Below are 27564 nucleotides of genomic sequence, written 5' to 3' on the forward strand. Positions count from 1 at the left end.
ATTGCCCCCCCATAATTAGCATTGTTTATGAGAACTGGAAATATAGCTTCATTGTCACCTAGTGTGTTTAAATATCAATTCTATCCAGGTTGTAATTATTCAATATAGTTTACCTGTTTAGTGCTAAGTTTCTAAACAGTGGCAATATTGACATTTGACATTTGGGACCACATACTTATTTCTGGGGGGGCTGTCCTGTGCATTGTAGGACATGTAGCAGCATCCCCTCCTCTAGATGCCAGTACCCCCCCTGAGTGACACACAAAAAACTTGCCAAATGTCTCACACAGTTCCAGTTGAGAGAACCACTGGTAATGTGTGTGTGTTCTATATATATTTCAGACTCAATATCCGAAGGTCAAAAGCTGTAGCCCAAAACTGGAACATATATTGAAAAGAATATATAGATTCTTTTCATTGAGGAATTCTATAATTTGGTCAAAATGTTTCCCATGCTCATCTTTTTGACTGATTTTGAATGCCAAATGAATTATTTAATCAGACAGGCAGTGAAGAGCAGATACCTATCTTTGAATTGTGTGGCTCATAGGCCTAACGAGAATGCTAATGGGTAGCATTCTTCTACTCATTATGATACATAGAATGTCATTTCTTGATACTTTCCTAACATTTCCAATTATTTCTTATATATCTTTTAGATTTATAACAAATTGTCTTTCATATTTTTCTTATTCCTACATTATTTGGGGAATTTACTTAAATTCTTTTTAATTTTCTCATGCAAAAGTTACTTTTCAAGGTACTTTGAGATAACTGAAAAGTGTTCCATGCGTAAGAAATGCACCTTTCAGCTTGTCCTATGCCTCTGTTCATAGCAGCATTGTTCACAATAACCAAAAGATGGGATCAACCTAAATGCCCATCAACATATAGAGAAAATGGATAAACAAATGTGGTATATACATAAATGGAATATTATTCAATCTTAAAAAGTAAAGAAATTCTGGCACATAGTACAACATGCATGAACTTGAGGACATTATCTTAAGTGAAATAAACCAATCAAAAAAAGACAAATATTGTACAGTTCTACCTCAGGTACACAGGTACCTGGAATAGTCAAATTCATAGAGACATAAAATAGAATGGTGATTATCGGGGCTGAAAAAAGCAGGGAGATTAGAAGTTTTTGTTTAACAGGTACAGAAGCACACAATGCAATATACAGATGATGTATTATATAATTGTATACTTGAAACCTATATAATTATATTAACCAACATCACCCCAATAAATTTAATAAAATTTTTAAAAAGGAAAAAAAATTAATGAGTACAGAGTTTCCGTTGGGGATGATGAAAAAGTTCTGGAGATGAACAGTGGAGGTGACTTGGACAATAATATGACTATACTCGATGCCACTAAACTATACGCTTAAAATGACAAAAATGGTCAATTTTATGTTATGTGTATTTTGCAACAACAAAAAAATGAAATCAGAACATTCAGCAATATAAAAATACTTTATGTATATAAAATATATGCAACCATAATACTTCATTCAGAAAAAAACCCTCTTCTCCGGGGTAAAGGGTGTGACATCAATGTGATATCCATGGACCCACCCACTGTTCCTTGGAATTTGGTCGAATGTGTTTCCAGGTGTCCTGCAGGACTGCACTGTGGCCAACCAATCGTGAAATTCAATTGCTGAGGCAAATCAATTCCATAGGAACTCACTGAGCTCATTCAGACAAAATAAGGAGCTGGTGCTCTCTATTCTTTTTGCTCAGAGTCCCAACCTTGGATTCAATTGATTAGCTTCCAAAATCATTCAGATCATTAAAAGTGGAAACATTGTCTCTCTCATCCACTGGGAAAGCAAGGTGGAAGCAACAGCCCATTTCTTTGCCTTGTACAAAATCCTATTAATAAATATTTGACACGATGTCTGTGGAATTGATTTTTTCTGTCGGTAATAAAAATTGAGTGTCTGTCTCTAGTAGAGTACATCATGTACAAAATTGTACTCTACACTAGTTGATTACATTGAAAGTTGGAAAAGGGAGTTGTCATCTGTGGGATGAAGTACAATCAACATCCAAACACTTGTGTGTAAAACAGGGCACTTATTGTCTGGTTGCTGCCAGCGTACCACACCCTGCTTCCACGCTGACCCAACATCCGGGTACTCATCCTAAGAGGCTTTTATTTTGAAACAGGGAATGTGGAGAGGAAGTCTGGAGCGGGGCGGAGGCTGAGGTGGAGAAACTGGAGAATGGAAGGAGCCAGAAGGACTTTCCAGCCTCAACCTCTCTCCTTGGACTGCGTTTGAGCTCACTCGGGAAGACGGAACTAGACGCAGAAGTTGATGGAACTATTCAAGAGGGGCTTTGAGAGACCTGTCCATCCAGGGAAGGAAGAGGAGGCAGCCCCTCCTCCCACTTCTGTTAGCCTCAGCACTGTTCTTGGGCTCAGGACTGGAAATGCTGGGAGCACCCGGAGACCACAGGTTGGGGGTGGGAATCCAGAGCATCACCGTGAAGCTACAGACAGCAGCAAGTGCACAAGCGGGACCCGATCTGGACAAGACGATGAGGAGACTGCCATGACCAGCACTAGCAAAGCACCCCTCTGTTGCTTTGCAGTAATGCAGGGTCACTGTGAAGGGAAGGGGCTGGGAGTCTGTTTTTATGAGACAACGATTCATAAAAGTCAGTCAACGTTGAACTATACATAGATTGTTTTATTGAGCCCCTATAACAATCCTGTGAGGGTGGTATAATTACTATTCCAGTTTTACAGACGAGGAAACCGAGGCTCAGAGAGGCTAAGTAACTTTCTTGAGGTCACATGTCTACCAAAATGCAGAGCTGGGATTGGAACCCAAGTATATTTGACTCTAAAACCTGTGTTCTTAACCACTATGCTTTATTGCTTTCTTATGTAGAAAACAAGGACAGGTGTGGAGCATCAGAGAGTAGTTTCCAGGCTCTCGGCCTCACATAGACAGGTGCTGGTTCAGGTAGTAAATGGCCAACTGTGATTGCATGGCCATCAGCTGTGGCTAGTTGGCCGTCAGCTGTAACCAGTGAGCCATTGACCACTAATATAACTGCTATGGCTACGCTAGGAAGAGGAGGAAGAAAGAGGAAGAACGGGGGCTAGCAAGAAGATGGCGGCTGGGCTGGCAAGCGTGGATGGCGGTTTGCGGACAGTGTGGATCCAGCCTCCAGTGAGAGTATAGTGCCGCCAGAGAGAATATAGTGGTATGACTCCCCTACCTATGGCTCCATGGGTGTTCCTTTTTGGCCTCACCATATCCTGCGTTCTTGTATGGGGAGCGGGAGCAGAGACCCCACAGGCCGCCCCGCACGACAAATGGCGGAGCGAGCAGGGTCTCCTGCACGACAATGCTATAGAAAAAGACTCACAGTTTTTCTCACAAGTTCACACATTCAACATAAGTCATTGTCTTTCTTTTGTATTCTATAGTGCATTAAAAAATGTGCTGCGTAAAAGTGGGGGCCAATACTTTATCCCAAACCATGTTCAGATCAGGTTGTTTAAAGACAAATGCCCTCTGAAGTACAATTCTCAATGGTTAAAGAGTACCTCCATACACCTCCCACTTTTGTTGTTACCTGAATGCATATGGAATTCACACATTAACAGCAGTTAAGATTCCATCATACCTTATTTTGTCTGTTCCTTCTGAAATGTTTTTACACTTTCGCTTATGTAGTCTCTTCCATAACAAGCTCCCTTAACTTGGTTAAACACATTCCATGTGTTTAACAGAACATGGCAGAGTGACCCAGAAGGCCCTCCGGTGGGATGCCTTTTGCGTTTCGCTCATCTATTTGGTTGCAAGAAGTCTTCCACCAGAATGCAAACTCCGCGAGAACAGGGGCCTTATTTTGCTATCTGGTGTATCTTAGAGCCCAGAACTCTGCCTGGAGTAGGCACACAATACATATTTGTTGAATGAATGAATGAGTGAATGAGGGAATATATCCAGACTATGTGAAGGAAAGGGGAAGGGGTGTTTTAGATACACATGTAACGAAACTCTAGAGCCTATCTGGCAGCTTGGGAGCTACAGGTGCTGCCTCTGGGGCCTGGCCTGTGCTTTGGTGCAGATTCCTAGTCTGGGTGACCTCTATCATCTTATATTTTGAAGCCCAGGCTGTGGATGAGTTCTTGGGCTGGAGGCCCACCATAGATCTAATCAATACCTTCCTCTCCCCACCGCTCACAAAAGTCCTGAATGGAGGACCATGGAAAAGCATCGTCAGTTTCAGTAGACAGTGTGGCTAACACTATGGCATGTCCTCTACTTTGCTCTTTAATGTATGGTCCCTGGACCAACAGCATCAGCATCCCCTGGAACTTGCTAGAAATGCAGACTCTTAGCCCTACCCCAGGCCTACTGACTCTGAATGTGCATCCTGACACCATTCCCAGGTGATTGGCGGGAACATTACATTTTGCACAGCCCTGTTATGCGACATCAATCTTGCCACATTCCTGCCAGACGCTGAGATAACCAGACACATTCTGCCCAGAACAGCTTTAAGTAGCATCTTTGACCTCGGTAGTACCATTTTTCAGTTCTTATTTTGCTTTTAATCTTATTATTTAAACAAGAGAAGAGCTGTTATTTATTGATCACTGTGAGATTTTTATCCTCTTTTTTAAAAAAAGTGCATGAGTAAACAGAGGCTAGGAGATGTTAAATCACCTGCTCAAGTATGTGTGAAGCCAGGACTTTGTATAATTCCTCCGCATTCCTTGCCACACCCAAGGGATAAGTCCTTTAAAAAGCATGCATGTCAAACAACTTCCTCAGAGGAAAAATATGAAAAGATTTGTTGCTTCATTTCCAGGCTCTCAGAGTAAAAGTGAGGCAGCCTGGGTTCCTCTAGCTTGGCCCTACCTAGAAGAGGAGTTACCTTAACAAGCTCTGGAGAAGCTCCAGAAGCTCCAGCTGAGGACTGGCCTCCAACGGGCCCCTTAAGTCAGGGCTCCTAAGCCTGGTGCACTTTACAATCACCAGGGTGCTTAAAAAAATACCACTGTCTGCACTCCATCCCCAGATACTCTGAATTAATTGGTCTGGAGTGAGGACTGAAGACAAGCTTATTCTTTAAAAAGTTCTTTAAAAATGTAAGTTTATTTTAAAGACAGTTCTCACATGCAGTCAGGGTTCAGAGGCTGTGCCCTAAAACCAGTGAAACCAGTGACTTCCAGACCCAAGCAGAAGACAGATATCTAACTAAGGCTCTGCTGAAGACCCTTTAGTGGCTTCATGGTGCCACAGCTGTCTGATAACCTAGAGTACTAGAAACACTTCTTCCTGATGTGATATAAGGCCAATTCACAAATCGTTTTTGTGGTGCAGATCAGCAAAAACAGCACAAGAACAGTGAACGAGGCTGGAAACCTCACTGGAAGCTGCCATTAGCTGGTCACTGACACCTTCCACACTGCTGGATAACCCGGGTGTTCCTATGGCACAGCCCGCTACAACACCTGACAGGGCCAGGAGGTCATGGCAGTGGTGTCTCTGGCATATTAAATGGTTTTAAGAGAAAGGTCAAGCCATTCCAAACTCTGAAAGTCTACTGAGAAGTGAAAAGCATATTTTTTTTCCATGGAACTGAATTAGCCTTGAGTGCTTAAGTTACAAATGACCAAAAACACATGGCACAAAATATTACTTTCAGTCTTGGAGTCTCAGGGAAAGAGGGTAAATACTTTTGCCTCTTAAAACAACAGTAATACAATGCAGAGGATTTTTTTTTTTTTTTTTTTTAAGGCATAAACCCACAAGGACAGGAGAATGGGCAAAGAGACAACAGCAACATAATTTTGAAAGCTGGAAAGTAGGGGGCAAGGAATTTAGCAGAACAGAGAAACCTAAAGGTAATGACATTGAAGGTCTCCCAACTAACTGGCCCAGCCAGATCAACTACAGAGATGTACCCAAAGCTTCAAGACAGATTTTCAGTTTCCCCACACTCTCTTTCAAATGAGAGCATTGTAAGATTGGAAACAAAACGAAATGCCCACTTTCACCAGTTCTAGTCACTATTGTACTTGAAGTTCTAGCCGGAGTAATTAGGTAAGAAAAAGAAATATATGGCATTCAAGTTGGAAAGGAAGAGGTAAAAATCTCTCTATTTGCAGATGACATGACCTTATATATAGAAAATCCTACAGAAGCCATACATACATACACACAAAACTATTAGAGCTAATAAGTTCAGCAAAGTTAAAGGATACAAGATCAACGCACAAAAATTAGCTGTATTTCCATATGCTATCAACGAACAATCCAAAAATAAAGTTAAGAAAACAATTCCATTTACAATAGGATCAGAAGGAATAAAATACTTAGGAATAAATTTAACCAAGGAAGTGCAAGGCTTGTAAACTGAAAACTAAAAATATTGCCGAAAGAAATGAAAGAAGACTTAAATAAATAGAAAGACATCCTACATCTATGGATTAGAAAATTTAATATTGTTAAGATGGTAATTCTACACAAAGCAATCTGCAGACTCAATGCAATCCTTACCGAAATCTCAACAGCCTTTTTTTGCAGAAATGGAAAAGCTTAGCCTAAAATTCACATAGAATTGCCAAAACAATCTTGAAAAAGGAAACAAAAATTTGGAGGACTCAACAGGTCCTGATTCCAAAACTTTCTCCAAAGCTACAATAATCAAGAAAGTGTGGTACTGGATACAAATAGACATATATGTCAATGGAGTAGATGTGAGGTCCAGAAATAAATCCAGACATTTATGGTCAATTGATTTTCAACAAAAGTGCCAAGACCATTCAATGAGAGAAAGAATAATCTCTTCAATGAATGGTGCTGGGACAATGGGATGTCCACATATAAAAGAAAACAGTTAGACCTACCCCACACCACACACAAAAATTCACTTGAAACGGATCAAACACCTAAACGTAACTGCTAAAAGTATAAAACACTTAGAAGAAAACAGGAAAATCTGCATGACCTTGGATTAGGCAATGGTTTCTTAGATATGAAACCAAAAACAAAAGCTACAAAAGAAAAAATAGATAAATTGGACTATGTCAAAATGGAAAACTTTTGTGTATGAAAGAACACTGTCAAGAAAGTGAAAAGGCAACCTACAGAATGGGAGAAAATATTTGTAAATCAGATATCTGATAAGGATCTAGTATCTAGAATATTTTTAAAACCTCTTAGGGCCGGCCGGGTAGCTCAGGCAGTTAGAGCTCCATGCTCCTAACTCCAAAGGCTGCCGGTTCGATTCCCACATGGGCCAGTGGGCTCTCAACCACAAGGTTGCCAGTTCAATTCCTCGAGTCCCACAAGGGATGGTGGGCTCCGCCCCCTGCAACTAAATTTGAACACGGGGCCTTGAGCTGAGCTGCCATTGAGTTCTCAGATGGCTCAGTTGGTTGGAGTGCGTCCTCTCAACCACAAGGTTGCCGGTTCAACTCCCACAAGGGATGGTGGGCTGCGCCCCCTGCAACTAACAACGGCAACTGGACCTGGAGCTGAGCTGCACCCTCCACAACTAAGACTGAAAGGACAACAACTTGAAGCTGAATGGCACCCTCCACAGCTAACATTGAAAGGACAACTTGACTTGGAAAAAAGTCCTGGAAGTACACACTGTTCCCCAATAAAGTCCTGTTCCCCTTCCCCAATAAAATCTTAAAAAATAAAAAAAGAAATAAAAAAGAAATGAGTATTAAAAAAAAAAAAACCTCTTAGAACTCAACAACAAAAAGACAACCTAATCAAATAAGAGCAGACACCTGAAGGTTAAGACATCAGAAAGAAGCTTCTAATATCAAAGTTGAGGACCAGGACAAGCAAACAGAAAAAAAGAAACTTATAGGACACAGGAAACCAGGGAGAAGACAATCAGCAACCACGAAAAAGCAACAGGATGCTACTAGGAGAAAAAGCAAACAGCATTCATAGAATGGCCCTGGAAGTTAAACGTAAAAATAAAAAACTCAGTAGGTTTGGAAAATGAAGTAGAAAATGTCAAAACTGTCATTTGTATCCAAGTTAGCCTGCCTCCAAAGCCATGAAAATAAAAGAAAACTATCGCACATTTGTTAACATTATCTAATCTGAATTATAAACTTGTATTTTCTCAGTTTATATAAAAGTTGTATACTTTTAGCAGTGCTGGATAATGGGACCTCTTATATTGCCAAGTTTATTAGAGTCAGTTTGCATGTGTAGTTGTTTTGGAATCCACTGGATCATCAATACAACTAGAGGCAATCTACTGCTGTTATTTGTTCTGGAAATATAAGAAAAAACAATAATTTTTTATTTCTGTCTCTTTACGAAGTTATCATGTGCCAGTTATAGGATGCCATTCATATAAATTGCTACGGGCTGAAACCCCACAACACCCTCTCCTTGTTCATTTCCTCCCCTACTACGGTCATGGCAGGGTCTGGGGAAAAGGTGAATGGGCCCTTTCCTCACCATTTTCCTGCACAGGAGAATGTGCGGCTTCTCTGGAGAGTCACTTCTGCCTCCATTCTCAGCCCAGTGGTCTCTGGGCCCCCCTCCAGCCTCTTTCCATTCTAGGCAATCAGTCCCACTGGACAGATAACAGGGAGTGCAGGGCAATTCCGATGGGCAAATCCCAGTCTCCTGGCTCCACCACCAAAGCAGCACCCCTCTCTCTCACTGGATTATCCAGGATGGGAATCAAACCCTGTTCTGTGGTATGTTTGAAATTTCTCAGGTTTGAGCTCTGCATCCGTCAACTGGAAGAAACACATTTTAACCCACCTATATTTGAAGTGAATTCCTTGTAGACAGCATATAGTTGGATCGAGTATTTTACCCACTCCCCCACATTTTGTGTTTCAATTGGTGTATTTAGCCCATTTACATTTAATGATGATGTTCAGTCTGCCATTTTATGTTTTGTTCTCTGTTTATTCTCTCTGAAGAAACACATTTGAAAGCTCTCCAAGGTATCCCCTTGGAGTACCCCTGAAGCACGGGATTAAGGTCAAGTTTCAGCTCTCTTCTCTTGGGGGTTGGAGTTGGGTAGAAAATACAGACTTATCAGACCAAGGAGCCTAAGAATTGTAAAACAAGCTATCTTTCATTCCCTGTGTAAATTCTGCATGGGAGAAAGGGATGATTATCTTCAACTTACTTTGTTACACTGATACGTATTCAATGATACCTCAAGCTGAGACAGAAATGCCCCACTTTATAATCCTGTGAAATTTATTTACATGTCTCTCTCCCCTTCCAGACTGTGAACAATATGCAGACAAGAGCCACATGTTATTTATCTTTATGTGTCTCCAGCAACTATTAAATGCTTAACACTTGTTGATTTCTTATTTACTAATACTTAGTATTGAGCCCGGAGGGGGATCCAACCTTTTCTTAACTATTGTGAAACAATTTCAAACTTAATGAAAAGTTCTTTGTGCAAAGAACTTCCAGGTATCCTTTGTACAGATTCACCAATTGTTAAGATTTTGCCACATTAACTTTATCATTCTCTCTTTCAAGCACCAGACCGTTTATAAAACCTCTGTTCAACTTACTTTTGTACAATTCATCTCCTTTCAGTGCCTTATATTAACTGTCTTTTCTCTCTCAAGTCACCAATTTTCATGTCCCAATAGAGAAGAGGTGGAATAGAGAAGATAAGATGAATTTATTCGACTCAGTAACCACTGGGTTTTCATCCATTTAAAACTATGAGATTTAGTTTGAGAAACTAAGAAAGGCATTAACATGTCTATAAATATGGTCAAGCTGGAAAAAAAATGGAGCCACCTTCTAAAAGGGACTATTTTTAGTAGAATTACTACAGAAAAGAATGGTGTTGCATGACACAAATTGTTCTTCCTGGGACCATAATGATAATTCTGCTTCTGCTACATAAGGAATCAGCCAAGAAAGGTTGGGAGAAAACTATTGTGATAAAAAAAATTTTCAGTCTCATCCAAGGGACTAATAACATTTAGGAAGAACCTGGAGTGTAATCGAATATAGAGGATTGTGGGGGTGAGTTTTAGGGAGAATGGCTGTCAATGGTGCATCTTCATATCCCATGGGACACATTTAAATTCTGCCAGTTCAAATGGAAGTTATTCTTTTGCTGACTCTGAGACCTACTGATTCTCACGTGCTGAGTAATGTCATTTCATTTTAAGGGAAGTACTAAGTGAAAGCAATGAAACAGCTGAATTGAAAGAATTCAAAGAATTACAACGTGCGGAATAAAAAGAGCAATGAAATAATTCATAGAAAAGGCCATTTATAGACAGCTTAGTACCACCTTAGTAAGAAAATGAAGAACAAACTGGAATGAAAAAAAAATGTCGCTTAAGATTTTGGGTTTAAAAGAGTTTTGACTTAAGTTTCATTTGTGGCATTTTAAAGTTCAAATTATAGCTTCTTTGCTCAAGAAATACAACCAATGTGTGAGTATTCATTCAATCCATTCCCCAAATATTTACTGCATGCCAGGCCCCACATTGGGTCAGGCACTGTTCTAGACACGGCATGTAACAGCAAACAAAACATTCCTATCCTCATCGAGCTGACATTCAAGTGGGAGAGACAGATGACTAATAGAATATGTAAGTAAATTAGGTAGCATGTTAGAAGGTGGTGCGGGCTACAGGGAAACAAGAGCAAAGTTAGATGGATCGTGTGTGGTGGAGAAGCAGGACGCAACCATCAGGGTAGGCTTTCTTGAGACGTAACTAAGCAGTCTTGCAAAAAATGCAAATGTTGGGGGAGGAGTCTTCCAGGAAGAGGCAACAGCCAGTAGAGAGTTCCAAGAAGGCTTGAACATCGTGGCTTATCCCAGAAACAGCAAGGAGGCCAGAGTGGCTGGAGTACAATGAGCCAGGAGGGAAGTGGAAGAAGACCAGGTAGAGCCTGGGGCTACTGAAGAATTTCAGCTTCCACTCTCTTTTTGTTTACTCGGGATGAGACCCTGCTTTTGAGTAGGGAAGGAACACAATTTGACTTCATCCTAAAAGGATCTCATTAGCTTCTCTGTTGAGAATAGACTGAGAGGACAAGCAGAAACAGGGAGACCAACTGGAAGACTCCTGCAATGATCCAAGATAGAGCTGGAGGGATTTAGATCAGGGTGTACAGTGGCAGCAGTAAAAAGGGATCCAAGTCTGTGCTCTGCAGGCAGAACCAACAGGACTCCCTAAAGGTTGGAATGTGGTATGGGAGACAGAGTCAAAGTACCTCCAAAGCTTTTGGCCTGAACAACTACGAAAAATGGACTTGTCATCAACTGCGGTGGGGAAACTGCTGATAGAGCAGGCTTGTGGGGAGGAGGGCAGATCAGGGGTTTGGTTTGGGGTTTATTACTTTGACATCCAAATGGGGAAGTCAGTGAGCAGTTGGATATGTGAGTCTGGAGTTCAGGAGAGAGGTCTGGGCAGGAAAACATAATTTGGGAGTTGTCAGACTTATTTCCATTCTATTAACATGTACCTTTACAAACCTACAGAATTGTACATATCTTTAGTACATATACCTCCATTCAAGAATTGTTAACATTTTGCCGTATTTGCTCTATACTTCTCTATTTATACATGCTTTTATGTTATTTGTTTAAGGGAACCATTTGAGAGTTGGAGATGGGGAGGAACAAACTGTCCTTTTCCCTCCAGGTTCTTTTTGCTTGTCTAGTAATCAAATAGACAAGAGATAGATTAGAAAATAACCAAATTTAATACCAACATATGTACAGAATCCCACATACATGAGAGTCAGAGACCCTGCATACACAAGAAGTTCAGAGACAGAAAGGAAATGTGTCTATAAAACATCCTGAGCTAGGACGAGGTAAGAGCCTTGGGGGTTTCAAAGGGTCATTGCAGCGTAAGAAGAGCAGATGCTTAGAAAATAGAAGTTTGTCTTCCCCTATACGCAGGACAAAAGAGGTTATCTCTGATCATCTATTATTATGGGCAAGTCCCCTAATTCAAGTTCTTCTAGGTATTTAAGGAAGGGGCAGAAGATTCTCTTGAGCCCACAGCTAAAGTTGCCTTTCGCTCAAGACAAGCTGCATACCACAGAGGTACATCTTCGTGACTCATTCTGAGCAATCCCCCCCTCCCCAGACATCTTGCTTCTTCACTCCCAAACACAGGAGTGAATGGAACATAAAGTCAAAAGGTTAAATGAGATAACAGGGCTACTATCTGCATTCATTCCCCTGGGGCACCCCAAGGTTAAGAGGTCTGGGAGAGGAGGAAGAACCTGGAAGGAGCAACGATTGAGGGAGAAAACTGAGAGGGGGTATAGTGTCGAGCTGGTAGACAGTCTCTTCTGATTGTTTAACTTTACTAAAATGAAGAGAGTCAGATACAAAAGTCATTCGTGGGAAGATGGGAATTGTTCTTCTAACTTGAGTTTCTCCTTTACACTTAGAAAACTTAGAAATTTATTTTTCCTTGATCTAAATAATACTGGAGTAATCATGCAAAGAATCTAATAACTCCCTTGGATTGTTTTAAATGAGCAACCTAAGAAACTCCAGGCCATTGACTCTAAAGGATTGAAGGGTAGTAGAATATGCCACCCCAAATATGCTGCTTTGGTATATTGATTATTTTGAACTAAAGGCACTTGAAAAATAGAAAATTCAGAGAGAGGCTTTCTCTGAACTCCCCTTACCTGCCTGATGACAGGTCCTCCAAAAAGAACTCTACTCTCATAAATCCCCTCCTTAGGTATCTCATCAACCAAGGAAGATGGACTCTTATCACAGGAGAGGATATTAGAAGTGGACGCCACATCTAGGCAAATGCAATCACAAACTATCATACTTCACATCTGTTCTTCTAAGGGCCCATTCGTCTTTTCTAAAGATCATTTACCCTTCGTTAGGAGTCCTACATCCCTTTTCTCTATTAAGATGGTATTTAATCCTGAATTATAAAGCACCTGGGGAGCTACGCATTTTTTCCTTGTATCTCCCTTGTATATATAAGGTATACATGTTAATCAACTTCTGTTTGTTTTTCTCTTGCTAATGTTTTTTATCATAAAGTCTCAGCCAAGAATGCAGATGAGTAGAAGAAAAATTATTTTTTCTCTTCTACAGAATGAAGAGGCCAAGTCACAACATTGCTATCTGAATTGGTGGGGGGAAAAATAAAAATAAAAACAATTCAGTTTTCAAAACAAACCAATGACATTCAGAGACTAATTTACAAAATAAAGAACTTAAATGACAACCTGATTTTTTTTTGTTTGAATCACACAGCTAACCTTTTTAAAAAGGTGCTACTCACATCTACCTACACAAAATAAACTGAGGTTAAAAACTGAAAGTATTTTGTTTCCTCTGAAATATTTTTCACAGTCTAACCACGACTGAGATAAATGGGGTATTTGTAAATTAAGAGCAAATTCCCACCCTGGTCCTGGTCCCTGAGAATAACTCTGAAAAGATTCATTTTTAGAGAGAGGTTGCTACAGAGATCAAGCTAATCTCATTCATTCTTGGGCTTCCTGAACATGGAACACCTCCATCCATAACTGAGGAAATAAACCAACAAAATAAATCATATGTAGGTAGATCCAAGATCAGCAGGCAATTTGTTTAAATGATAAAGACAGTTGATGTTAGCTATAGCCTGAAACAGAGACATAAAAGACACTGGATTGAAGACCAGGAAAAGGCGTGGGTCCAGCATCAAGCATTTTATTCAAGAGTTTAGACAAATGAAGTCTGGCCACTCCTGAGGAGCTGAAGAGTGATTGCTCCAGAAATGAACTAATCAGTTCAGGGAATGTCTCTTTCCTGGAGTTAGTTGCTTCTGTTACGAGCTCTGGTTCTTTACCCAAGAGCCTCCTCTCTCTCCCTTTTCAGCCAAGCACCAACTTCGGAGAAGAAACTACTATTTCCTAGAGTTAGGAACCTCTTGTTCCTGCTTCAGAACAATGTCAAATCCAGGACAATATCAGCTCCATTCTGAGCCTCAGGGAAACAAAGAGCAAAGAAAATAAAAAGGGAAGAAAAGGGGAAGGGCGGAGAGAAAGGAAGAAAATGGGAGGAAGGACTATGCTATCTTTCCACTCAGTACACTATATACTAAATGTAGAAGGACCAAAGGAAAAAAGGATTCTATTTTTAAATGAGCTGCATGCACATTCTAGGAGGGCTGCCAAGAGATTTATCTCGTTGGAAAGACTCTGAAATGGGTGTTGTTAGGCAGAGGTGGGCCTCTGGGCCAAGTCTAGAAGCAGGAAGTTGAGAAAAAGAGGAAAGAAACCACTCTGCATAATAACCTCAGAGGTTATCTACAATGGGACCCTGGAAGCCTTTGCAGATTTGTCCCTTTGATGCAAACTTCCTTTTTCTCCTTAATGTGAATTTAGACTGTTGACCTTAGAAGGTCTTGTTAGTCTTGAAACATTGAGTATGTTGGGTTTTGTCCAAGAGCCACCCAAGGGCCACCAGGAATAGAGAGAGCTACAGAGGAGAACTGAGAAAACTGAGCAGGTCTACCTTGATGTCACCTGCTGTGGCAGGGGCTTCCCCAAATCATGCTTTCAGCTAACATAGAACATTTATTGTGTGCAAGATACTGCTCTGAGTGATTTACCAATATTATGAATACAACTTATGAAAGAATTATTCCTCCAACGTTATAGATGAGGAAACAGATACAGCGAGGTTAAAGGACGTGTCTGAGGTGGTTTAGGTCGCAAGTGGCTTGAACCCAGGCAATCTGGACCTTCAGACACCAGGATTTTAACCACTTCACTACACTGCCCTCTTAAGAGAACAGGAGCTGGAGGGTCCTTGCTCCTGCTTCCCACTTTTCCCTGTACGCCTCCCCTCCTCGCTTCTCCCAGTCCTGCATACCACTCCTGCCTCACCCCAATATGGTTATTTGACAAACTCAGCCTGGGAAATGGACCGTTTGGGGTTATTATGGTTTGAGGATTATCCTAGTGGTTGGGGAGGGGAAGGTGATGGAAGGATGGGAACAGCCAAGCCCTGTGGGAAGAAGACAGGGGGTGGAGACACAGAGAACTAAAGAGGCCAGGGCATGGGGTGTTACTGTTAGTGGGGTCGTGGAAGAGTAGGAGGCAGACTCGGATGCGCTCAGCCTTCTCAGCCCCATCCTTTCTCTGCGTGGCAGCACCCAAGTGAGGGAGGACCTGGCCAGGGAGGGGCTTGCATTGGGGTTCTGTGCCTTGTGCAGAACCATGTTCTTGACAGCACAATGCCTGGAGTTTATGTGGTTGAATAACTGGAAAATGAAAGAACTCACTCTGTAATAGTTCTTGTTTTTTCCCTTGTTTCGGCCACATATGGAGCTTCCTTTATTGCTCTTGCATGGATACATTTCCCTTTTTCTCAACCTCTTCCTCAGTAACAAAGCATCTAGTGTAGATGTGAAAACATGTTTCTTGTAAAAGCTGCAAGTCCGTTTTGTGAACAGCCCTGCAATGTTAATGGCAACCTAACAGTGACTGCCTTCCACCTCCCTTTGTTCCTTTCTTACCAACCTTTCTGGCGTTTCCGGCCTGGATAGCACCATCCTGGTCATTGAATGACTTTTGACTTCACTTGATTAGTAAGCTTTGTACTGTCTGTTCTTTATAAACAATCAGCCATCCTTAAATTTTCTTTGAAAATTATTTAAAATTTTTAAATTTCAGCTCTTGAACTCAAAACCTAACAAGTTGGTTAAGCCTAAAATGCCTTTATTAAAGCAGCATAGGTTATATGCCACATCATCTAAATGCTCAATAAACATTTCTTGAATGAAAAATGAGGCAAGTGGATTATAACACTGGGAATTAAAACACCTGTGTCCTCTCCCCAGCCTTGTTATTTACTTGTGGATGAGCTAAATGCAACTCATTTAACCAACATCAATGAAAACTATTAAAAAGTATTTGTGTTCTGAGGGGTGGGGAAAATGGGAAAAGGTTGGTAAAAGAGTACAAACTTTCAGCTATAGGATCAATAAGGTCTGAGGAGCTAATGCATAACATGGTGACTAGAGTTGATAACACTATTGTATAATTGAAATTTGCTAAGAGAGTACAACCTAAATATCCTCACTTAAAAAAAAATAAGTATGTGAGGTGATGGATGTGTTCATTAGCTACATGGGAGGAGTCCTTTCACAATGTACACATATATCACATCAACAAGATGTACACTTAAATATCTTACAATTTTATTTGTCAATTACACCTCAATAACACTGAAGAAAAATTTGTATTCTGATTCAACATTTGTGATGGTGAATGTGGTAGGCAGAATAACACCTCTCCCTACTCCCTGAGAAAAGATGTCCACATCCTAATCTCTAGAACCTGTGACTATATTAGCTTAGATGGCAATGGGGAATTAAGGTTGCTAGGCAAATAACGTTAAAAGAAGATTATCCTGGAGTATCCAGGTAATTACAAGGCCCAATATAATTACAAGGCTCCTTCAATGGGGAAGAGGGAAGCAGAAGAGAGTCAGAGGGAAATGTGCCTGCAGAATGGCCAGAGAAGCAATATTGCTGACTTTGAAGAAGGAAGGGCAGCCTCTAAAAGCTGTCCAAAGCAACAGGTTCTCCCCCTGAACTTACAGAAAATAATTTAGCCCTGTTGACCCTTTGATTTAAGCCTAATGAGACCCATGTCAGACTTACAACCTACAGCTATATAACATAGTAAATTTCTTTCGCATTAAGTCACTAAGTTTGTGGTAATTTGTTTAGCAGCAACAGAAAACAAATACATGGATTAATAAAATTTAAAACAGAATAAAATCCCCAGAGAGAGCTTTCATGAGTATTTGATGTTATACGACTAAATTCAATCAAATATATTGTTTAAATTGGTTTATTATTTTTTTAAATTACCTACATGGTAGTCAAGACATGTGGTGCTGGCATAAGTCTAAATATATAGATTAATGGAATAGAAATATGAGTCCAGAAATAAACCCATACATTTCTGATCAATTAATTTTCAACTAAGCTACCAAAACAATTCAATGGGGGGGAAGGGGAACAATAGATTTTCAACAAATGAAGCTGGGAAAACTGGATATCCACATGCAAAAGAATGAAAGTAGACTCATATTTCACACCATATACAAAACTTAACTCAAAATGTATCGAAGAACTATATTTAAGAGATAAAACTATAAAACTCTTAGAAGAAAACATAGTGTATACTTTCATGACCTAGGATTAGACAATGATTTGTTAAATATGACATCAAAAGCACAAGAAATCAAAGAAAAAAATAGGTAAATTGTACTCATCAAAATTAAAATATTTTATGCTTCAAAGGACACTATCAAGAAAATAAAAAGACAACCCACAAAATGGGAGAAAATATTTGCAAATCATATATTTCACAAGGGACCTCCACACAGAGTACATAAAGAACTCTTACAATTCAAAAATAAAAAGTCAAATAACCAAATAAAAAAATGAGCAAAGGATTCGAATAGACATTTTGCCAAAGGAGTTATACACACAGCCAATAAACCCATGAAAAGATGTTCAAGATCATTAGCATTAGGGAGAATCAAATCAAAACACATGTGATACACTTCATAATCACCAGAATGGACATAATAAAAAAAGATAGATACACTCCCCCTCATCTGAAGGAAATACATTCTAAGTCTCCCAGGGGATGTCTGAAACCGTGGATAGTACTGAATCCTATACACACTGCGGTTTTTCCCATACGTACCTACCTATGATAAAGTTTAATTTATAAATTAGGCACAGTAAGAGATTAACAATAACTAATAATAAAAAAGAACAATTATAGCAATATGTAATAAGTTATGTGAACGTTGTCTCTCTCTCAAAATATCTCACTGTATAGTACGTACCCCTCTTCTTCTTGTGATGACGTGAGATGATACAATGCCTAAGTGATGAGATGAAGTGAGGTCAGTGACATAGGCATCGTATGTAGCGGTAGGCTACTACTGACCTTCTCAGGGTAAGGGTGACTTGAACACAAGCCCTCGATACCACAACAGTCAATCTGATAACCAAGATGGCTACTAAGTGACTAACAGCCAGGTAGCATATACAGCATGGGTACGCTGGACAAAGGGACGATTCATGTTCTGGACACCATGAGCAGGAGGGCGTGAGATTTCATCATGCTACTCAGAATGGCATGCAATTTTAAACTTATGAATTATTAATTTCTGGAATTTTCCATGTAATATTTCAGACCTTGGTTGACACTGGCTAACCGAAACTACCGAAGGCAAAACCATGGGTAAGGGGGTCTATGGTGAAAATAAGTGAACAAAGGATGTGGAGAAATTGGAACCCTCATACATTGCTAGCGGGAGTGTCAAATGATGTGGCTGCTTTAAGAAGTAGTCTGGCAGTTTCTCAAAAGGTTAAACATGGAGTTACTGTATGACCTAGCAATTACACTCCTAAGAAAACTGAAACCATATGTCCACATAAAAACTTGTACACAATTGTTTATAGCAGCATTATTCATAATATCCGCAAAGTAAAAACAATGTAAATGACGATCATCTGGTAAAAGGATAGATGTGTTATAGCCATACAATAAAACTTTATTCCGCCATAAAAATGAATGAACTATTGATACATGATACAACATGGTTGAATCTCAGAAAAATTATGCTAAGTGAAAGAAGCCAGACATGAAAAGTCACATATGTATTATATGATTCCATTTATATGAAATGTACAGAACAGGTAAATCCATAGAGACAGAAAGTGGATTAGTGGTTGCCAGGGGCTGGGAGGCAGGAGGAATAGGGAGTGATGGAGAGTGGGTACAGGGGAATTTTTGGTTGGAGGGGCCCAGGGGAGTGTTTAAATTGTTCTGGAATTAGATAGTGGTGAGGCTTGCACAATTTTGACACTATATGGTACTAAAAATTACTGAACTTATACTTGAAAATGATGAATTTTAATGTATGTGAATTATATCTCAATCAAAAATAATAAATTAGTCAGTTAGTTCAGTTGGTTAGAGCACAGTAATCTTAGCCATAGGGTTGCCAGTTCGATCCTCACATGGGCCAATGTGAGCTGCGCCCTCCACAACCAGACTGAAACAACTACTTGATTTGGAGCTGATGGGTGCTGGAAAAACACACTTAAATAAACAAAGTTAAAAAGAAAAATTAGCTAGTAACAATTCTGGTTTTAGCAAATCAGACAATACAGAGCTGACTAAAAAAAAAGCTAATCATCTCTCTCCTCCTTTCCCATTTAATTTTAGCCTCCCATATTTTGATCTGTTTACTTATAGTCTTTTCTTCCTGCTCTTACATACATAGATGCACATAAAAGGGGTTTTGTCTTTGTTTTTTTTAATCCTTACAAGAATGAGGTCAGTCTATAAATAACTTATTTCACTTAACTTCTCAGGGACATCCCACCAAATATATATATATATATATATATATATATATATATATATATATATATAATTTGTATAAAGTTCATATCTTTGATATACCAAAATTTATTCTTTCCTCAATCTGATGATTTAGAAATGATATCACAATATATCAAAACATTAAAACATACACATTAAATATATACAATTTTTATATGTCAAAGATATTTCAATAAAGTTGTTAAAATATATTGAACAAATGGTATCATACAAATTTTATATATATATCTTTTGGCAACAATACAGACAAATTTCTGCCAGGTATGTCTACTTATGAGTGGAATTATCAGATCATGGGATACACATATTTTCACTGTTAACAGATGATGCCAGCTTTCCGAAGGGATTGTATTAAGGTAAGTTTCCACTAGTAACATGTGAGCAATCCAGTAGCTATACATCCTAACCAACACTTGTTATTTTCTGCTTTTTTATTTTAGCCATTCTGGTAGCTGTGAAGTGATATTGCCTTGTAGTTTTTACTTTGTTGTTGTTTAACTTTTTATTGAAATGTACATAAGTATATATCTCAGCGAATTTTCATAAACTGAGCACACCTCTGAAACCAATGCCCATATTAAACTGAAATACCCCCAAACCCCAATTAACCCATGGGAAACTTTTAGGGGAGTTGAATGAGCTGTTGTTGGTTTACCTACTACCAAATGTTGAAAAATGAGTTAAGGGAACTTTAAATGTCTTTTCCCAAAACGAAAAAGACACTTCTCCCCTCACTTGACCTACAACAATTTCTACATCAATATCTGCGTTTGTGGGCAGCTGCGATGAATAAAATGAACCAGGTAGTGATGTGAGCTTACTCAACCAAAAGTGGGAGAGCAGAAACGGTTACCGAAGGTTTCAATTAAGTCAGATACCTTCTGTTTATAGTATCCCATTTGTGGCTGCCAAATTAAACTACCTGAAGTAAGCTAGGGTGAAACTGCCTCAAAAACATTGAGTAGGTCTCTCCACCACTTAACAAATTAAGCACAGACTCTGTACTCTTCCAGGTTAGCTCAAGGTGACTGCTTTAGGTAAGGGTGGTGGTGTATTTTGGTCCTTGTTGGGACAGTCTGAAATCAGATAAACTACAGAGGATGACAAAAAAATGTATACACATTTTAAGAAAGGAAAAAAACATTACAATTGTAATACTCAATATACACTGATAACAAAAGATGAATACAAGTCATATCTGACTTCTGCAATTACAGGAAGTGCTCATAGTGGTTACCATCAGCATCCAGACACTTCTGATTGCGGCGAACTACTGCTTGAGCAACGTTGACCAGTGTCCACTTGTATATGTTTTTTTGCCAACCCCCGGTATATGGTCAACGTTTGATAGTAGGTAAACCAACACCAGCTCATTCAACTCCCCTAAAAGTCTCCTATGCGTTAATTGGGAGGTGGGGGATATTTTGGTTGGGCTTTTCTTTACAGTCATTTCAAATCCTTTCTTGAAGCATATTTTTCCCTTAGCGATGGCAGGGAAGACATGTTTGGTGAGATCACCAACAACATGTTGCTTGGAACCCCTCACCAAATTATTTCTCATCCATTTTTCCTTCGGAAAGGAAGGCAGCCACAGCTCCTTACTTTTGCTTCCTGACTTGGTTTACAAAGTTAGTTAAATCCCCTGTACCACAGAGTGTCTGGGTTAATGATTTATCTAACTGAGGTAAAAGTCATATGCCACTGCAAGGCTGCATTTTAGTCTGTTTTTCTAAACCAGTCAGCTATTGTACACTGATGATGTAGCTTAATGCTGTGTCACAGGACCATTCTAGAACGTGCGTGTATATTATTGATACAAGGAGCAGCAAAGAACTTCCTTTTGGATAGCACTCGGATTTTTCTGATAACCTTGGAAGGAAAAACGAAAAAAGTGATCCACAGAGACAAGATAGCATGTAGGGAATGTTTAAATCAGATTGGCTTTCAGAGATATGCATGATATTGTGTTTTCACTTCTAAAAATTTATCCCAAAGAAAATATTTAAGCAAAGCAAAAACAAACATTAATACAGCTTTTCCCAGTGGCACTGACTATGATATATTTTAAAAAGTGAAAGTAACTTAAGGATCCAACATTAGAATACCTTAGTAAGTTATGGCGTATCAACAAAGTAAAATATAAGGTATTAAAATGATAATTAGGAAGACTTAGAAACATGAAAAAGCAGAATGTAGAATAGAAAAATCTTATGATAATTCTTTAAGGATTATCTATGTAACTAAAAAGCAGCACAAAATTTAAAAATAATTGTATTAGTGGTAATTTTGTGGATATTTTAAAATTATATTTTATAAATTATCTTATAAATAAAAAGCTTATTCTCAAATTTTCATATCGTATACATTATCAGAGGTTTCACATTTTAAATTTTCTACCAATGGTCATATTAACTTGAAATATCTTGCCTAGATACATTGGGATTGTCAGAAGAAGCAATGTTTATTTTCCAATTTTTAAAAATTTATTAAGGTAACATTAGTTAATAATATATAAATTTCAGGTGCACAACATTATAATTCAATATCTTTATGCTCTATTGCATGCTCACCACCAAAAATCTCATTTCCTTCTGTTACCATATATTTGACCCCCTTTGCCCAACTCGCCTTCCCTTTTCCCCATTTTCCTTCTGGTAACCACCATTCTGTTTTCTGCATCTATGAGTTTATTAGTTTGTTACTTTTTTGTTTTATATTCCACATATGAGTGACATCACACCGTTTTTGTCCGACTTATTTCACTTAGCATAATACCCTTAAGATCCATTCATGTCGTCTCAAAGGCAACATTTCATCTTTTTTTACAGCTGAGTGATTATATAGTATATATATCACATTTTCTTAAGTTGCTTCCATAATGTAAATAATGCTGTGATGAACACAGGGGTACACATATCTTCACAAATTAGTGTTTCCATATTCTTTGGATAAATACCCAGAAAAGGAATTACTGGACCATATGACTGCTCGTCTCTTCATGTTTTAAGGAACTTCCATACTGTTTTCCACACTGGCTGAAGCAATGTTTACAAAAACAACACTTTGTTTTTAAGTTGGATAGAACGTATTGAAAATCATAGTTATAGATTTAATGTTTCTCCTTGGTGCCATAAACTTGTCCTGCAATTAGGAATGTGATTTAAGGTGGTTCAACCCTGACTTTTCAAAGCATAGGCATGTTTGCCCATAAGGCCTTCAACTCATTGTGGTGGTGAACATGGTGGTGTCTTCCACAGCCCTGTACCCTTAACTTCTACTCCCTGTCTCCCACTGCCTCCTCAACCCCATGGAGCACTAGAGAAATCCCAGGGAGCCCAGTTCTGAAGATCACACTCCGTACACCACTTTGAATTGCTAGTGTGAATACAGAACCAAGAAGCAGAAGTAAAAGGCAACTGCTCTCTACTAACCCCAAGTGCTAAAATAATACTATCAAGTTCTCCTTCTTTGTTTCAAACCCACATCTCTTAAAAATTTTTTTCTGACTATAACCATGATATCTTTATCATACCTTAGTATCATGTCTAAAATCAGGCACCCACTGATGACACCCATTACAGTCCCACTCTGGCTCCACATGTGCTCAATCCAAACGATGCAGATAAAATCCATGGCTGCTCAGCCGACTAATTGGCAAGCTATAGCTTTTGGCCAGAACGGCTTGTCCCAGCTTCTTTCCAAAAAAGTAAGTGTACGTTTGCTTCAGGTAACTTCTTGTTAAGCACCCTTGTTCAATCATGGCTTTGGTCTTTGTAATTGTACCATTAGCAGGGAAGATTGATATGTCAGCAAGAGAGAGAGAGAACATTAGAACTTTGTGTAACACAGGATTCAAGTAGTATGGCTAGCTGTATGTTTTAAGGTGATTTGACAAACTGTGTGATTCGAGCATCTTTATTTGATCTGCGAGCCTTACTGCACCATGACCTTGTTTAGGAGAGCTTGCCTGGTAGGATGCTTGGAAGCCATCACTGCATCAAGTTAACGTCCCACATTATGGATTAAAGTCCAGGCAACCTGCTTTCAAATGCTGCTTCCTTGAGAATTATGCTACACAGTCTCCTTGTAGAAGGAGCTCAAAATTGATGAATTTCTAACAATTAAATATTTTTAGAGAAGAAGAGGGTACTTCCCAAAAAAACCAGATGGAAAGATGAGTGTTCAAGTCCATAAAAGGAGTCACTGGGAACTTGGGGAAAACAAGACATTCCAAAGTGAGGTGATAGAATGAGATACAACATACATCAAATGGATCAATTAGAATTTTTGGTAAAAGTACCTTTCTGAAGAAGCCTACAAATAATGACTAGCTCAGTAGTAATGAACATCTTTAGCAATTAGATTGTAGTTTCTACATATAGTTTTCTATCAAAAAGAACCAAGCTTCTTGAAGAAATGGCTAATTCCAGGTCTGAAGCAGGAAATATATACATGAGGAGCCACGGACCATCTTAGTCTACCAGAAAGCAGTTTTCAGTGATTAATAGGGTCATATCAGAATGACTCAGGAGCAAACATGAAGAGGTTCCCACTGACCAAAGAGGGGACAATTTCATTATCAATAGAAATTATAGATGTAATGAATTAAACCATTAAGACTGTATAAATAGTAAGTTTAAAATTATATAGTAAAAAAAATCTCACTGGTCATGTTTGGAGAATGCTAGAGAACCAACTCATTACTTTGAAAAGTTGTAAACAAAAGGAAAGAATCAAACATTTCTAAAAAAAATGGACTGTAGGTACAAGAGAAACTATTGAAGCTAATAATTTGTAGTTTTTCAACTAAAACTGGAAGGCTGGACCTCATTACTTTGGATTATTGAACGTTGAGATGGAGACTGTTCTGTTCTATACTGTTAATAGTTTACTGAATTCTACAAAAGAAACAGAATAGGTAAGAATGCTTTCACTGTACTTTTAACAAATGTTTACTGCAGATTCATAACCTCAAGTGACTATGTAATAAATGTTAATAAATGATGACAAAAACCGAGAAAGAGGCAACACCATATGTAGTTAAACAAAAACATTTTAGTCTGTTCTAACATATTGCAACCCATTAGTCATTTGTGTTCTTTTTCCAGGGAAACCTCCATTAAATTTGCACTCATGTGTTTCACAAGTTTCATTATGGGCCATTATTTCTATATATTTGTATTCATAACTGCAGTAGACAAAAATATTACAACAAAACACATTTTTAAAAGGACCCAAGCAAAGTAAATAAAATGTCATGACCTTTACCTCTTTCTTGTTGATTTATTTTAAATTATCACTTTATCCTGCATAAAGGAATTTTTCAAATGGCATGTAATTGTTCCATTCTGATAAACTTCTTTAGAAAACATCATAAAGAGAACCGACCTGCCTACTTTGCATCCTACTCTTTAATTTTTTATCCTCTCCTATGAGGATGGAGATTAACCCATTAGCCCATTAGACTTGTTAGGTTAAATCACAATAACTGCCATGGTTATAGTATATAACCCATCCCAGAATAAAAGGGGTTTAAAAGGACAAGTTATATCAATTACACTCTTCCAAAGAAGGACAGGAAAATGGACACTAAAATGAGAGAACTAACACAGAACAGGCAACTAGAAGCCTGCTCCTCATTTTCAGGTCTTAAAGGGTATGCACATGGGAATGGTAACACCAAGGGTACATATTTCACTTTTTTTTTTTCACTCCTCAAAGGCAGCAGTATTCAGAGATACGGATAAATTCAAGAAAACAGAAATCCCAGTATTGCCAGGTTTTGTCAAACATTTGTATTAAACATCACTGTGAGATCCCTCAGCAGTCCCCTGGATCTGTCTCTTGCTTCAACCATGTTTGGGTGGAACAAACCCAGGGATGCCCCTTCTTCCACCTTCCGACCACCCTCGAACCTCTTTTCTAGTCTCAACCTTCGGAAACAACTCAGCCACCCTTGGCCTCTGAGACCAGCCAACACCGTTGTTTGAGCCTAACTCTTTTACTGAGCAACCACGAGCTCCCAAATTCATCAGAATTGTTCCACCCAGGTGGAGGCTGCCGTCAGCCGCCTGGTCAACCTGCATCTGCGGGCCGCCTACACCTACCTCTCTCTGGGCTTCTATTTCCACTGAGACGATGTGGCTCTGGAGGACTTGGGCCACTTCATCCACAAGTTGGCCAAGGAGAAGCATGAGGCCTCTGAGCGTCTCTTGAAGATGCAAAACCAGCGTGACGGCCACGCCCTCTTCTAGGACCTGCAGAAGCCTCCCCAAGATGAGTGGGGCAAAACTCAGGATGCCATGGAAGACGCCATGGTCATGGAGAAGAACCTGAACCAGGCCCTTTTGGATCTGCAGGCCCTGGGTGCTGCCCGCACAGACCCACACCTCTGTCACTTCCGGGAGAACCACTTCCTGGATGAAAAGGTGAAACTCATCAAGAAGATGGGCGACCACCTGACTAACCTCCAGATGCTTGCCAGCCCCCAGGCCGGGCTTGACGAGTATATCTCTTCAAAAGGCTCACCCTCAAGCTCGACTGAGAGCCTTTGGAGCCCAGAGGCCTTTGAGGGGCCCCTCTGTGTCCCCCTGGCATTGGGCTTCTGCCTGAGCCTCTCCCTGCAACCGCTAGGCAGCCTTCTAACCACCCTTGAGCCCTCGCCCATGCCGTGGACCAAATTGAAACAATAAAGCTTTTCTCAGCAAAACAAAACAAATCACTATGAAAGGCATTGCTCTAATTGTTAGAGTTACAGAGGAGTATGAAACATAATTATTATTCTCAAAAGACTTCCATAAATAACTGTTTTTGGTTGAGTGCTTCCCATGTACCATGGTCAGCGCTTGTGCATATGGTATCTCTGTATATATATTGTAGTGAAGATATATAAATATCTTCAAAACCTCACTACAACTTCATGAGATAGTATTATTTCCACTGTAGAGATGAAGAGACTGAAACTCAGGGAAGTTAAGTAAGTTTCCCAAGGGCACAGCAACTTAAGTGTTTGATCTGGATTTGGAACCTTAACAGTCTGTCCTTAGAGTCTGAGCATTTAACTATTAAGCTACCCTCTCCACTACAAGTTTGATCAAGAGACTGAACATTTACATATACTAGTTTAGATGCACTAATGGGTGGGTTAGAGATTTTGGCTTTAATCCTTACTCTGACATTTTAGTCAACTCTCTTTGTGCCTCATTTATTTCATCTATCAAATGGGAATTATAATATCTATCTTATGCAACCTACCTTATACAATTATTATCATAATGGATAGTTGAGAAAGTGGATGAGAAGTGATTTGATAGGACAAATATTATACAAATATAAAGTGCTGGTTTTTTTCTAAAGCAACAGAGGGCCCCACATCTGTCTCCTGTCTTTGTGGGGTCAAGGTTTAGACTGATACTCTAATTCACAGATACTTATTGAGCATCGACTGTGGATCCAGCAAGTGGTTGGCACCACTTGTATACAAGATGAGCAAACCAGAATAGTTGCTGCCTTTGTGGAGTGCACAGTTTTAAGTCAAAAACAAACATTAAACAAACAAGTACACAAATATGGGTATATTTTTAAATTGTATCTTGAAGGAAATAAACACCTTGTCAGGAAAGAGAATAAGAGGGTGGACTTGGAGGAAGTGAGGGGAGAATTGAAAGTGTGGGGTTAGGGAGGTACCAGTCTAGGGCTGGGCATGCAGGGTCTTAGGGGCTCTCTGATAGATTTTTGTATTTTATGCCAAGTGCAGTGGGAAATCATTAATGGGTTAAAAGCTGGGTCTGGCATGGTCAAAGAGTTGAATGAAGGTGTTCGCAAAAATGATTACACTGATGACCCATGATGTCAGGGCTGGATAGCGGTTGGTGAAGGATGGGGAGAAACATCAGGTCACTGGTCTGAAGGGCTTGATAAGGTGAAAGGAGTGCTGCTGGAGGGTTAGTTGAGAAAGTGGAAGGATGAGTGAGTGTATTTGGGTGGGTGGGGAAGGCAGTGAAGTTTCTGATCTACGTTATGACCATGGGAGTGAGTGGTGGTAACAGAAAAGTGTAGCTGGAGATATTAAGTCAGAGAACTGATAAAGCCAGGGCAATTTGACTGAACTG

General features: G+C 39.4%; 1 pseudogene; it reads left to right on the top strand.

Annotated features, from left to right (window-relative positions):
- Nucleotides 1-2332: 2332 nt before the first annotated feature.
- Nucleotides 2333-26397, top strand: LOC141571777 (ferritin heavy chain-like; annotated as a pseudogene).
- Nucleotides 26398-27564: the final 1167 nt, after the last annotated feature.

The sequence above is a fragment of the Rhinolophus sinicus genome, linkage group LG05 (genome assembly GCF_036562045.2).
Source record: "Rhinolophus sinicus isolate RSC01 linkage group LG05, ASM3656204v1, whole genome shotgun sequence".
In the NCBI taxonomy this organism is placed as follows: Eukaryota; Metazoa; Chordata; class Mammalia; order Chiroptera; family Rhinolophidae; genus Rhinolophus; species Rhinolophus sinicus.